The 15,002-nt window shown below is 39.8% G+C and overlaps 1 protein-coding gene across 3 annotated transcripts in view; it reads right to left on the reverse strand.

The window, feature by feature from the left end:
- The window catches only part of SHOC2 (SHOC2 leucine rich repeat scaffold protein), a 92,132-nt gene that overhangs the window by 54,864 nt on the left and 22,266 nt on the right, over positions 1–15,002 (reverse strand). The window lies entirely within an intron of this gene.

Raw genomic sequence — 15,002 nt, forward strand, 5'->3', positions numbered from 1 at the left:
TCATCTCTTAAAGTCAATAAGCATGTGGAGAAAGGTTGATCCAATGGATATAGTCTACTTGGAATTTAAGAAAACTTTTGACAAGGTTCCTCACCAAAGGTTCTTAGGCAAAGCAAGCAGTCATGATATAAGAGAGAAGGCCCTCTCATGGATTAGCAACTGGTTAAAAAAGATGGAGGGGGGGAGAGAAAGTAAAAATAAATTATTAGTTTTCATAGTGGAGAGAGATAAATAGTAGGATCAGTACCAGGACCAGTGTTGTTCACCATATTCATAAATGATCTGGAAAAAGTGGTAAACAGTTAGGTGACAAAGTTTGCAGAGGATACAAAATTACTCAAGATAGCTAATTCCAAAGCAGACTACGAAGAGTTACAAAGAGATTTCACAAAACTGGATGACTGGCAACAAAATGGCAGATTAAATGCAATGTTGATAAATGCAAAGTAATGCACATTGGAAAATATGCCAAGTATACATACAAAACGATGGTCTAAATTAGCTGTTCCCACTCAAGAAAGATCTTGGAGGCATTGTGGACAGTTCTCTGAAAACATCTGCACAGCGGCAACCAAAAAAGCTAACAGAATGTCAGGAACCATTAGAAAAGAGAAAATTTCATAATGCCACTATATAAATCCATGGTATGCTGACATCTTGAATACTGAGTGCACTTCTGGTTGACTTATCTCAAAAAAGATAGATTAGAAATGGAAAAATACAGAGAAGGGCAACAAAAATTAGAGGTATGAACAGCATCTATGTGAGAAAAGATTAAAAAGACTGAATTCCAGAGGGGCAGCCATGTTAGTCTGTTTTTAGCAAACCCGCGAGAGTCCTGCGGCACCTTAAAGACTAACAAATCTATTTGGGCACAAGCTTTTGTGGGCAGAAACCCACTTCATTGGATGCATGCGATGAACATCAGTATGTCAAAATCATAATTCATACGAGATATGCTGTGTCAGGTATTGTTAGAAAGGCTATAATGTGCTAAGTTAGATGATAATGCTTATGTTCATGTGTTGTGTGTGTAATGGAAGTGATGGGTATGTTTGATATATCTGTATTTCAAATTGTGCTGTGTCTGGGCGACACCCCAGACAGGATGACTGCAGCACTAGCCTGCCTAATGGCCCATTAAGAAATTCAGGTACAGGGGGCCCAGGGGGAGAAGCCAGGGATATACCTGATGAGTCACCAGGAATTACTCATGTAACTCAGGACTCCATTTTATTCCTGTAAAATTCCAAAAGCAGCATGGCAAAGGCAAAAGGACATAAAAGGCAGCTGCACCACATCCATTTTGTCTTCGGTCTTCAGCCTACCTCTGGATCAACTCATCTACATCTGAACTGAAGCTGTGAAACAAAGGACTGAGACCCATCTAGGTACTGGATGTACACCAGAGGGACTATACAAGCCTGCAAACTCCACAATTCTACTAGAAACCTGATATATATGGACTTTCAAATCAATTGTGTCTGATTGCTTTAATCCTTTAACACTTCTCTTATAGTTTGTTTCTTTCTTTTTATAATAAACCTTTAGATTAAGTTACTAAAGGATTGGCTGGCAGTGTGGTGTTTTGGGTAAGATCTAAACTTATATTGATCTGGTACTGTGGCTGACCCTTTGGGGTCAGGAGAAACCTTTTTGGTAAAGAGCATAGAGTTTAAATAACTGATCTCTTTACTGGACCTAGTGGGTGATTGGGAGTCAGAGACTGAAATGCAGTATGGGGGGCTGTGTATATTTTATTTTGGCTTCTTGATAACCAGTGTTGAGAATCAGAAGCGCTGTTTGTGGCTGGTTGGTGGGTGACACTGAAGTCAGACTTCCCAATGTTGGGAGAATCTGCTCTCCTTTTACAGCATATTCTGACCGTGGCATTTTCAGTGGCTACCCTAGGCACGGGCAGGTCACATGTGGTTCTTTTGCTCAAGCTGTAGAGACTCTTGTTTTCAACTCTGGAGGCTCCTAGTCCAAGCTCTGGCGTTAACCGTCAAGTTATCATTTCATTACCAAGAAATCTCTTCTAACCTATTCTGAATCACAATCTTCTCTATGTCTGCTATAAATTAAACAAAACCTTGGCACCTATAACGGGTTTGTGGACTTTGAGATGCAAACACAGGCAGTTGAAATTAGGCTTGAAGTTCCATTTCAAACAATCTTACCAAAATAAATAAACCAACCAAAAAAGTTTTTAAGGGATATAAACCCTGATACTTCAGTACAGACAAACCTGGAATTAAATTGGTAAGGAAGAAACTTCTCCTATAGACAGTTTATTCCACAACTGCCCATTTCAGGATATTTTGTGTCTTCCTCTAAAGCATCTGGGCTATTGGCTGCTAGATTAGACTGACATCTGATCTGAATTCTGTCTGGTAATTTCTGACACTTATCTTCTGTACTAGTTCTTATGGCTCACAGTCATAGTCATAGCAAAATTAAATTTGATATCCTTAAGTAAATCATCAGTAAGAGTTGATGACACTGAAATCTTATACCTAAATTCAAACTTCTATTAATTTTTAAAATAACCCATTCACATACTTACTATGAATAGGTGTATATGTGCGCACGCACATTTTTGTGACCAGAAAGCTTCTGATATCAAAGTATGAGCACTTGCTATTGACCATTTTCAGTCACATCAAAGTAGTATCAAAGACAAAAAACAGATATAAAATTATATATTTGAGATTGGAAGTTGGGGGGAGGAAAGGTTACCATAGCTTTTCCCTACTAATCTGCAGACAGTGTTTCCTAATGGCAGATATGGGACCAGAAGGAGATTTAACTTTCAGTCTTCTGCTCTGACTTGTTACTTTTATAGTATCATGCATGTGCATCATGCTGTCAAGTAACGTCTGTGCCTCAGTTTACAATGCTTTGGAGAACTTGACTGAAACACACTAATAATAATACTTTTACTCTGTAAATTGGATTAAATTTGCCGTAGCCTATATACTATGTTGGTCCCATTTTAATGTACTCAGTAGATCCTGTTTTCTTTTAATCCCTTTTGTTTTTTTGCCTTTTTTTTTTTTTTTTTTTTTTTTTTTTTAAAAGACGACAAGAAGAATCCAGTTTGAACACTTTTCAAATAGAATGGGTCTCCAATGTAGATTCCTCCGAATGTGGGCCAAATGGGGTCAATTAGACAACTTTTCAATTATATATTTAAGATTCCTATCTGACTTTTAAAGTATCCAATAATCTGCATTTTGTTTTAGCATAGCAAACCCTACTATGTTACATTTTAAACATTTTTTCAGCATTGTATGATCTGTATGCTTTTATGTCTGTAGCACAGGAAAGATAGACAGAATCCTTAATATGCACAAATCCAGGTGGAGCTCAGTTGCCTCACTATCAGCTGACTAAAAGAGTAAAGTCTCAAATGCCAGTTAGCTCATTTTCAGTACAATTAGAATAGAACACGAACATTTTGAGGCATAAGTCATGATACTGTCAAATACTATTTCAAAGTTTTGATAAATATAGGAAAATATTTCAATTTATATTTAATATCACAGCAGTGTCCAAAAGGTCCACGCAGGATCCAAGTCCCATTATGCAAGGTGCAGTAAAAGCCATACCGTCTCTACTTCCAAAGAAGCTTTCAATATAATCAAATTTAAGACATAGCAAGTGTGATTTGGCTTATACGTTATAGGCAGCAAGGCAGAAGTGGATCTTGAAGGTGTCTGAAAAAGGAGATTGTTCAGGGAGAACATTCTGTGTGTAAAGGATGGCCTGACCTGAAGGATCCAAATTATTTTTTTATACATTTCAATTACCTATTAATAACTATTCACAAGTGTAACATAAAATCAGCTTTTGTATTTGCTCAGCTGCAGATTAAGGTTTTAATTGCAAACTATAATGAAGACATACACACTTTCACTATTACAAAGTCTTCCGCCCATCCCTCTATTTTTACCCATTTAAACTCTGTCGCATCTGACATTTTTGGTTTTTTAAAAAAAGTATTCCTGGAACAAGATAAAGGGTCACTACCAGAGAATTCAGCCTTTGATAGCGCTCTTTAAAGCTGATGCTGTCCCCAGGCAGTCAACTCCTCAACCAAGTGAAATCCAGAATAAGACTAAGAGTCAGATTCACAGCACAAAACACATTCAAACTGTAATACCTTGTCAAAACAGTAAATTAAAAGCAGAGAATAGGTAAAAGCCAAATGTTAAATATATTGCACATATTTATCTTAAGGATTATATTTTATTTAATGTTAAGTTTGAGACTAGAGGCTGTATTGGAAATAAACTGTTCCTTTTCAAATCCTTCAAATTAAATGTTTCTCCTGCTTCAGGAAAGAGATAGCACTCCTAGAGATAGCACTGCTCTGTTAAAGAGATTTGCAAGATAGCATTTTCTACATGCTAAAAATTAAGAGAGAGGAAGCAGTTAATGAGAAGTTCTTTGCACAGAACATGCCTCTGAAACCAGACTAGAGAACATAGATACAACGTTATGCCTGGAAACAAAGTTCTGTAGAAGATAAGAATAAGGAATTGAAGCTGAATACACAGCCACTTTTGCCAAGTCTGATTACACTAGTATCTTATATATTGGTAGAGAACCCAATGTAATGGAGTCATGGATCCTGATGAGTCCACCGAGCTCTAGTACTGTTAGTTTAGCTGGAGCTGGTAGCACCCCCTATTGTTAAGGTTGCTTGACACTTCCGATTATAAGACCCTGTTTTCAGTTGGTTATAACTTTGCTAAACTTTTACCAGTCAGGCTAAAATTTTACATTTAAGGTTGAATTTTTGGAAAATTTCTGCCAAAACAGTTCAACTGTTTCTAAACACAAGACTAGGGAAAAGTATGTTTTGCCATGTTACAAAATTCTGGCGACATTTTCTTTGGACAGCTCTAGTGCCTTCATGCTTTGGATCAGGGACTTGAAATTTGGCAGGGAGTAGCCTTTGTATCAGGCATGTGCCTTTTGCCATCCCTGGGAAAATCCACCCAAATTCTTGCTAAGTTATAAACCTCTGAATAATTGCAATTCACACATGTTCAAATAGACATTTGAGATTTTAAGTCTGTGCATGCACAATCCCCACCGAGCAACGGAGCATGCTCTCTCTAATCACCCCCTGCTGACACTCAAAGACAGGGTGGAGAAGGAAGCCGTCTGATTTAAATGTGGGAGGGGAAGAGGAAGAACCGGACTAGGAGTGAGGGGAAGGAGTACACTGGGACAAGGAGTCTGGTGAGGCTAGGAGGCATAAAGATGGCTGGACTGGTTGGGCAAGAAGAATGGGATGGGGAATACAGAACTGGGAAAGGTTGGAAGGGGTCAAGCTTAAGGGCAAATGGGCAGAAGAGCTTGCACCCTCCAAAACACACTCCCCTCCAGAGCCTGGAAAGGAACCCAAGATTCCCAAGTTTCACTATACTTATGTTGTCAGCAAATATTTGTGAAATTCATTGGCAAAATGTGTTTCAGCTCTTCTAGCGTTGGTCTGTATAGGATGATTACCTACTGTTGCTATCATTTATTTCACCTGCTCAAGTGATAGAGGTCTATGTGGTTGATCTAAAGGTACCAACTGTGGTGATGAACCAAGTGGGTATTAATATGATGCCACACAATGGATTTTTTTTTCCAGTTTGCTTTCTAGCATTCAACTGCCTTAACCATAAGATTGTTCTTACTCTTCCTGCAACCCTTCTTCTCATTTACTACACACTTTCCAACTTCTTCAAAATAAGAGGCAAGAGCCCTACAGACAGATTCCCTCTATTGCATAACCCCGAGTCATCCTTAGATCAACTCCATCCTGTGCCCTGAATGACACAGGTGTCCTTTGGAAAAAGTAGAATGTGATCATAATTAAAAACTATCATAATGCACTTACACGAGGTAGCCAAAACAGGCAACTTGATTCTGGAATTTCTTAACTTTTGAGAGTTTGAGTTTAAAGAACATTATTAAGGTTGCAAAGTAGTTTGTGTGTATACAAATAGAGGACAATCTATATTTAAGGTTACGACAAAATTTGCATTTAGAGGGATTTTAGTCCTGCTATTTCACACTTTAAGAACTGAATTTAGCTATGAAAATTAATACAGTAACTTCAGACTTTTTTTTTTTTTTTTTTGTAAATATGGCCCCAATCTTTCAAACACTCATTCAAATGAAGTGTTTTCAAGTTTATGTTCATGCGTAGTTCTACAGAATATTGACATCAACAGAGCATCTTTCAAGTCAAAGAGAATACTCATGTGCATAAACTTAGGAGTTTATCTAAGTGCTTGCAGAATGGGAGGCATAACTACTAATTTTACAGAGGCAACGATTCTTTTCATGTCTCATTCACATTTTCCAGATCCCTGTAGTTAAAGAACCAAAATTACCACCAATTCTAAACTGCACATAAACAAGCATTCATATAACATTTCAAGGAAAGGATATTTTATAAATTTTAAACCTGAGTTATTTTTTTAGCAAAACAAAGCTAAACAGAACTGGCCAGTTCTACCAGCTACTCCCATTTTCCAATGTTGTTCAGACTATGCTCCTGATATACTGAGACAAAGTGGGTGAAGTAATATCTTTCATTGAACCAACTTCTGTTGGTGAATGAGACAAGCTTTCAATCTTAAGTAGAGATTCTCTTCAGGTCCTAATATATTAACACAATATTTTTCAAAATTATTATATGATGATGGACTTAGGAGAAAATAGAGGGCTACTCTTGCTTCACGACTTTCACCGCATTTGTACACAACCTCATGCATGCAGCAGGGATGAATTTTCACTTTGGCACTATCCTGTCGAGCTACTGACTGGACATTAGGACTTGCCACTCCATACATCAGAATCAAGGTTGGTTAAGAATTGTTCACCAATCAAAACTACAACTACGTGCTTTGCTTGTGGAGAAGTCAGAGTATTTCAGCCCTGCCCTTCAAGGTTTCCAAGATGCCATCTGCACTATGGGGTTGAACGTTTCACGGCAGAAGACCAAGGCCTAGTGCAGGTAGGGTCAAACACTGTGACGATCACTGACAAGTTTATCTACCGTGGTCACTCTGGCTGGCATGACAGTCCTCAGTAGATTAGGCACATTTGATGAGGAGGATATGCATAAAAGCTAAATAAAAAACATTAATTGGATCTAAGTTAGCAAATTTTGTGCTCATGAAAGGTGCCAGACAGTTAACCTGGGACAGCAAAATCCTTTATTTCACAGTTCAGGAGGGGGGTAAATTGAGTGCCAGCTGTGGTGTATGTTTATGTGATATGGATCACTGAAACCTCTGAACCCATTTCACTCAAGCCAATGAACAGTGAGATGATACCTTTCAGACTATATCAAACTGGTTTGAATTCAGTATGTAAACCTACAAACTCCCGGGCACACAGAATCAGCAGCTTATGTCAGCACACATCCAGTTCTGTGGACTCATGTCTGGGGATGCAGGCTATGATTTTCACTCTCCACAGAGCCTTCAGGGTGTCTTGCACCCCAAGGGGCAAATGGACACAGCCTGTGCTCTAGGGAGCGCTCAGACTGCATCTGTGCCTGATTGCTGCCACACTCCTTGCTCTGCTCTCCTCCCTTCACTCAGCTCCATAGCTGTGGAACAAACAGGCATAGTTTGGCCTTCTATTAAGACAAGAACCAGAGGAGACAATAGAGGAATGACTGGGGAAGCAGTAGGACCAGGGCAAAGACAATGATTATACTGTCTTTTGGAGACTAGCACATGATTGATAGTTATTTTTTTAAAGATGTATGTAAATTTAGAGTTTACAAATTTAATGTACAATTAAAATACTGTACACTTGGGTGAGCAAATCAAATTCAAAATCAAAAAGTATCTCTCTTCCTAGGTGGATCTTCTGTATTGGACTATTTAGTCATAATATCCGCCACATCCTATTTATGTCTCCTACATCCACTTAAGTTACATGTTTTTAGGAACCTATGAACCTGTACAGAGGTATGTTACTGCTGTTAAGTAACAAAGCTCTAAAACTTGCCTCTTCGCACATAGCCAGCCAGTAGACTCTCCACTTCTGGAGGAACAATTCCATTAAACAATACTGATGAGTTTGATGATTTGGGGAGCCTGTCTATGTACAATTTATTAACTCTAGTTAATGTTCTAAAGTATGAAACTGTTGTACATGAATACCTCTGCGTAGATGTGGAATCCACCATTTTCTGACAGACGCTATAATACATCTCTCCTAGATTAGATACCATGGTAGGTCGTTAAGACCTTTAATGGTTGCCTGTTCAGGTGGGTATACCATAGGACAATGTGTTGGCTGAACAGATTCGCTAGGAAAACCAGTTCAACCAAGTTTCTCTGCAGGGGGCTCAAGAAGTGGGGAGTGGAAAATTCCCAAAAGCAGAACAAAGGAATCAAGTGTTGCTGATGGGACATACCAATTTTAGAACTTACTAACACAAGAACAGGAAGCTTTGGTCAAGGACAGAGGAAGTGACGGGCATACCCTCTTCTTCCCCATGAAAGTATGGTTTAAGTGCAGCACTGGCCAAGTTCAGAGAAAGCTGGCTGACCTAGAAAGGCTCCTTGAAGAGAAATCTTGAGATACAGGAGAAGGATTCCAGATACCCCAAACCCAAAAATTTTCTAGAGCGGTGAGGAAACTGAGGCAGGGAAAATGTGTATAGGTGTGTATTATTTTGTCTCAATATGTGTATTTCTCATGCTGCTAGGTAAAGAGTAAGTGGTGTTTTAGAATCCTGTGCAAAGTGTATCTGTTAGCATTCATTTTTGTGTGTCCCTGAAGAGCTAAATTGTAAACTCCGAGTGCCCACATGGCTGGAGATCCGGGGAAAGAATGTGTTTAAGCTATTGGGAAGCCTGAGGGGTCAGTTCTAGTCCCAGGGGCTAGGCAGTTGGACAGTGGGGCCCCAGCTCTTAGGAGGGGGTGCAATACAGAGGATCTGGACCCAGTGTATGCCTAGAGACCCCAAGCCGGAAACAATACCTGGACTCTGTTCACACTCCTGAGACAAAGCCCCAAGAGACCTAAACACAACAGGCTGAGGAGCGTCCAGCCACAGGGGGCGTGCCACTGGGTCTGTGTGAGCGAGAAGAGACAAAAAGTATATTGAAATGCTTTAAATTTCAAAACACTTCAATCCACTACAGGATCCTTTATGTATCAACTGCATATTAAAAACCTAGTAAGTGAAGTCCAATACTGCCAAAATGAAGAAAATGTTATAATGAAAACAAAAAATGCTAGTAGAAAAGCACCAATGTATTACGTATTAACATATGCTATACATTTACATCTTTCTACTAATTATTTCTACTAAATACTTGTTTCCCTATTTTCACTTCTGTCCTTTATGGAATAATATCTTGCTTGACTAACATATAATGTTCTAGTCTTACAATACTTCTTTCATCAGTCTGCAAAAATATACCAGAACTCTTTTTCTGTGTATTTAGCAGCTGACTCATGAAAGCAGCTTGTGTTAACATGTAGACTGGTAGCTTCTGCACATGTGGTTCCTCAGCATGTACATTTTGTGTGCAGTATCACTGTTGCCATGGTAATCTGTAGTGCCACCAGGCAGTATAATCTTGCATAAACTATGAAATCTGAAAAATACGAATTGTCATGTGGAATGACAGTGCTTGCATAAAAATATGCACTGGTGGTGACAGTCTCAGCAGAGACCAAGAACTAAACAGGTATGAGTTACATCTGTGCAGGTTATGGTTGAGGCACATATAGGAGCATGGAGAACAAAACAGCATACTGTCACTGCCCGTACTGTACCTATTTTGTGAATACAAGACAATCATTCAAAGCGCTATGTCCCCTTTCGCCACTGCAAAAGGTACAAACTCACACCTTTCAAGACGACATCTATGTCAACGAAGGCTACACTGCTGAGAAAGGCTTTCTTCCTTCTCTCTGTGGGAAAAAAAATGTCACCACCACTTAACCACTAGAAGTTGCCCTGAATGAGGCAGCATTCTGATGAAAAAAGTAGACTATAATCATGTAATTAAAGAATGTACATATGCCTTTTGACACAGAGGGACCAAATTAAGGTGGCCAGGGCTACCTTAATTCAAGCCTTTTCTTACTTTTGAGTGTTTGACTTCACAACCACAACATTCTTCTAACAGATTTTTTTTTTTAGCTGCAGTACACAATTACAAATGAGTTTTTCCAAATCTATATTTTCTTAATGTTTTAATATTAAAAAAACAATGAACACTGTACAACATTTTGACCCTTGGTAGGAGTTCATTCACATTACTATAAAAAGCAAGCATCACAGAATCGAACCAGGACCCCAGTTTTAGACTATGAGGCAAAAAAAAACCACCACTGTTTTACTGGCTTGTTCCCAGAGAAGTATTCCGTTCTAATCTAAGATAAACAGTTACTGAATATAATCATCTATCCCCCCATGCTTATTCATTCTACGGAAGAGTATCCCACAACAAAAACATTTTGGGACAGCAAGCTTAATTTTGAGAGATGAATATGAAATTACTTTCAAACAGATAACTTTTAATATGAAGAATTAAGGATAAGTAGGCTTCAAATATGGAAGAAAAGTATTTAGAACATGTTTGCTTAGAAGATTTGTTTTAACGGCTAGTTTTTAGTCACGACAATGGCTGGGGCGGGTGGCGGGCCTGTCCTCTTCTGAGGAATAAGAGTCGCTTGCTGATGACCACAGGAGGGCTCCCACTGACTCCCTCCGGCTGCCCTGTGGCGACTGATGCTGGCGTCTGGGTGACGGTGATCGGTGCCTCGACCCTTTAGACTCTTGATGGTCCATGGCACGATGACGGGCATGGGGCGTTGGGGAATGGGACATCGAGGATCAGAGGCACTGCCCAGCTCGGTACCATGGGGACTCATGACACCTGACTATCGCGATGGAGTCCCTCGGTACTGGGGACCGGGAATGGCACTGCTTTGCCGCTGGGGACCTCGGTGCCAGAGAGCGGGTTCAGTACCGCACAGAGCTCTTCCGCACCAGAGACCGGGATCAGCCCCGTTCCCTCACTGGAGACCGTCTTCGACCTGGAGACCTTGGATGGTACTGCTCGGCCATCGGCAATCAACCCAGTGCCAGTGACAGTGAGCGTGACCCTGGGATCTGCCTCTCGATGGCAGGGACCTTCTCTGCGGAGACTGGGTCCAAAGCGACACATCTCGAGGCTCAGGCAACCGGTGCAGCCAATAAGGGGGTCCCATCATGGGCTTCCCCTTTGAAATTGGAGCCTTATCCCTTCCTGGCACCAGGGTAGGCTGGGTGGCAAGGGGAGAGCCATCAAGTCTCTCACTGCCTGAAATACCTCCGGTGTTGACAGCACCATGAGCAGGATGGACCCCCTTCCGCTCCCAGGAGTCGGGGGTGGCTCCCTCAGAGGGTTTGGAGCCCTGAAGGACAAGTCCTGCTCCACGCATCCCAGTACAGCCAATCGGACTAATGTAGGGCCCTCGCTCGACCCTGCATCCCTGGTTTTCTTCGGTACAGGGGAGCAGTCCTTGTCCAGGCGCTGCTTCTTCTGCCTCTTTCTCGATGGAGAAGGACAGTGTCACAATGTCTCTGGTGCTGGCAGGACACTCTGCACTTATGATCTGCTCGGCACTGAGGTGGAACGTGGCAGTTCTGAGGCCAGTCTCAGGGCAGCTTTCATGAGAAGGGCCTTCAGGCGGATCTCCCTCTCTTTCTGAGTTCTCAGCCTGAAGTCCTTACAAATCCTGCACTTATCCTTCCTGAGCAATTCCTCCGGACACTTTAAGCAACTGTCATGGGGGTCGCTGAGCAGGAAGGGCTTGTTGCAAACCGTGTAGGGCTTGAAACCTGGAAACCAGGGCATACCCTGCTCCCGTGCAGAAGTCCCTAACCGGACCAGTACTTAACTAACAAAGAACTATTCTAACCTAATTAACCTAATTGCTAACTATAAGAAACGGGGAAACAATAGTACTTGCGGTAGCAAGCAAGAAGGCAAAGTTCCAGCAACCGTTAGTGGCGGAAAGAAGGAACTGAGGGGACGCAGGGCTGGCGGCGCCTCATACCACAGCATGTGCACGGAGCTGCAGGGGGCACCAGAGCCAGCCCTACGGATACTACTCGAAGGAAAAAAATTCCAGCAACCATGCACGGAGGTGTGCACACATCTAGAATGGAATTGACATGAGCAAGCACTCGAAGAAGAACAGAAAATTGTACTGCCTTGAGTTATTTTAGCACTCATGATTGTGCTAGATTTCATGTTCACCACCACAAAAAAAAGTTTAAACACAATGCAGCACTTTTAATCTGAATTTTAGCAACACAAATCAAAGAACTCTGAATCAAAAATGACCATAGAAGGCTTAGATTAACAAAGTAATGAGCACTGCTGTTTACTGAACTATTATCCTGATAAGATTAGTTGTGCACGCTTACAATTTTGGAAAATGCTGTCACAATAAATTGAGTAACTTCACAGGAACAAGATACCTTCCTTCAGAAGAAAAAATATGATCCTTTCTAAGCAGATTCTTCAAAGTCTGCTAGCATGAGGCATCATATTTTAAAAAAACAAATGTCTTCAGTGACATTTTTACTGTTATTAGAAAAGAAAAATAGATGATTTCTTCTTGCCATAAACCAGTTGGATCATAAAAACCTCTTTTTAAATGTTTTAATAATTTTTGTACTATTAAAAAAAAGTCTACCAGGAGCACCCTTAAGATACAAAAATATCCTGTAACCTAATCGAGAAAAAAAAAATCAAAAGTGAACAAAACTATACTGAACAGTTTGGATCAAATGATTCAAGCCTTAGTGCAGTTCATAGCTACTTGGGAATTCATATTATTGGTATTGCTGACATACAAAAATCAAGACGACAATTTTACTGTATTTTGATTTTTAATTAATTCACTTATTCTTACCTCTTTTTGTCCTTCACGTTAGAAAAAACCAAGTGTTTTGTTTGTAAATGTTCTAAGTAATTTGGCAAGAAATCATCTCATCTGTTCATATTTATACAATCTATTCGTGAACATTTAAACATTATCAAAGAAATTGCTGACAAAAAAAATGCAACCCTTCTACTATTCAGCACATGTTTTCAACAGTAGTTAACTGGAAAAGAGATGGAGGTAAGATTGACTGATATTATCCATTCAAACAGCAGATGTATTTTGGTCTGTGGGATTGCACCATTGGTACAAAATCCATTCCAACACAACACACTTTTCTGTTCAGGACAACGTGGCATGCTGCCTCATCAGAAAATTGCTAATATAGGGACTTGCATTCGACAGTGTCTGCATTACAGAAATGAACCAATGAGACTACACCAGTTTGAGAACAAATGGTTCAATGCTTCCACACTAGCTTTAATTACTCTGATTCTAAACTGTATACATGATATCCATAATAGAAGTAAAACAGTGAAGCCTTAAACTGTTCAGACAAAGATAAGATTTGGCCCCATTCAAAGCAAGTCCAATCCAAAACAGTACATAACACACATACAAACCATTAACATCACTTGTGTGTGGATTTACAAGCCTGCCATAGAGTCCTAATAATTCTTAATTTTTAGCAAGGTAACTTTCTCTATAGTAGACAAGGCCTTAGATGTCTAATGCCGGTAGCACTTCCAGAGTAAGACACTAGAATTGGAGCTAATATCTAATTCTACAAGAATACTGTGGTGTGCATGGGATAACTAAGGAAAAGAATGCCTGGGGAAGCAAAAAAAGAACTGAGACCAGAAGAGGAGGAGAAAGCACAGGAGATAAAACTAAACCTCAAAAAAAAGAAAGAAACATTCTAGAGGTGGATGTGTTGACATTATATTTATTAAGCACAAACACTTCCTATCAAGTTGGTCCTTGTCTTCATTACACATACAAATTCCTAGCCAAAAAATATTAATATAATTCTCAAATGGGCACTGCTTAATGTATCTGCCAGGAGCATCCTTGGTTATTGTTTAGTATTTAAAAGTGTTAAATGCTGTAATCTTATGCTTACTGAAAGAGGAAAATTTGAAGATGTGGAAAATGAGATAAACTTACAGAATGGTGTTCTGTGGGGACGAAATTCAACCCTGGCATAAATAGGGCAATTCCCACTGAAATCAACTGGGGTCCTGCTTATGTCAGGGATGAATTTGGCTTTGTGACAGTTGGGGATGATGTAAACTGAAATGTATGTGGTAGAGATGAGGGCCTTTACCATATACCCTAGTTAGCTGCTTTTCCTGTACTCCCCCTTTTACCGCCATAGATGTAATCGACATTTGTTTTGCATATCAAATCTGTGCAAGTTACAACAGATGTAATTGTAAACTAGCATATGACCAATTTACACAACCATTTATCCTATCAAAAATTAAGCCCAGAGTACAACAATTACATTAGTTGGAGCCATTTACTCCAGACTGCATTTGGCTAAGCCTCACATATGTTTTAGAAAAATTTTTCCTATCTTGCTAATATTTTAGATTTATAAAATTAAAAGTTAGTTTTTGAACCAAATTTCTTCTTTGAAAGGGGTCACCACCTCTTAGAGATAGTCTTGTGAATGCACTTCCCGCTCCCATCACAATCATGTAACATACCTGTGGCAACTACATTAATTGCCTGCATAAAAAAAGTAATAGGAAGGTATTTAAAATGAGTTTTTAGATGTCTTAACTAAATACACAAACCTGCACTCTACAAACCACTAAGCAAGCAACTGTTTTAAACAATTACTTTTCACTTTTTATGCTGATCTACTTCTTACATGTCTCTAAGCTTGGGCAAAAAAAATCAGATAGTTTCTTTCAGGTGCTCAAACATTACAGGATTCTGCTAGCATGAGTGGCAAATACTGCAGGGGAAGTTTGTTTAAAAGCTTTATTAGGCCTGCTCTACACTACAAAGTGTGTTCCACATAAGTCACTTTTGCATCAACCTAGTTGTGCACACGTCTACACATA

Source organism: Emydura macquarii, unplaced genomic scaffold, assembly GCF_026122565.2.
Source record: "Emydura macquarii macquarii isolate MOO-44397 ecotype Brisbane River unplaced genomic scaffold, CSIRO-AGI_Emac_v2 contig_3692, whole genome shotgun sequence".
Classification (NCBI taxonomy): domain Eukaryota; kingdom Metazoa; phylum Chordata; order Testudines; family Chelidae; genus Emydura; species Emydura macquarii.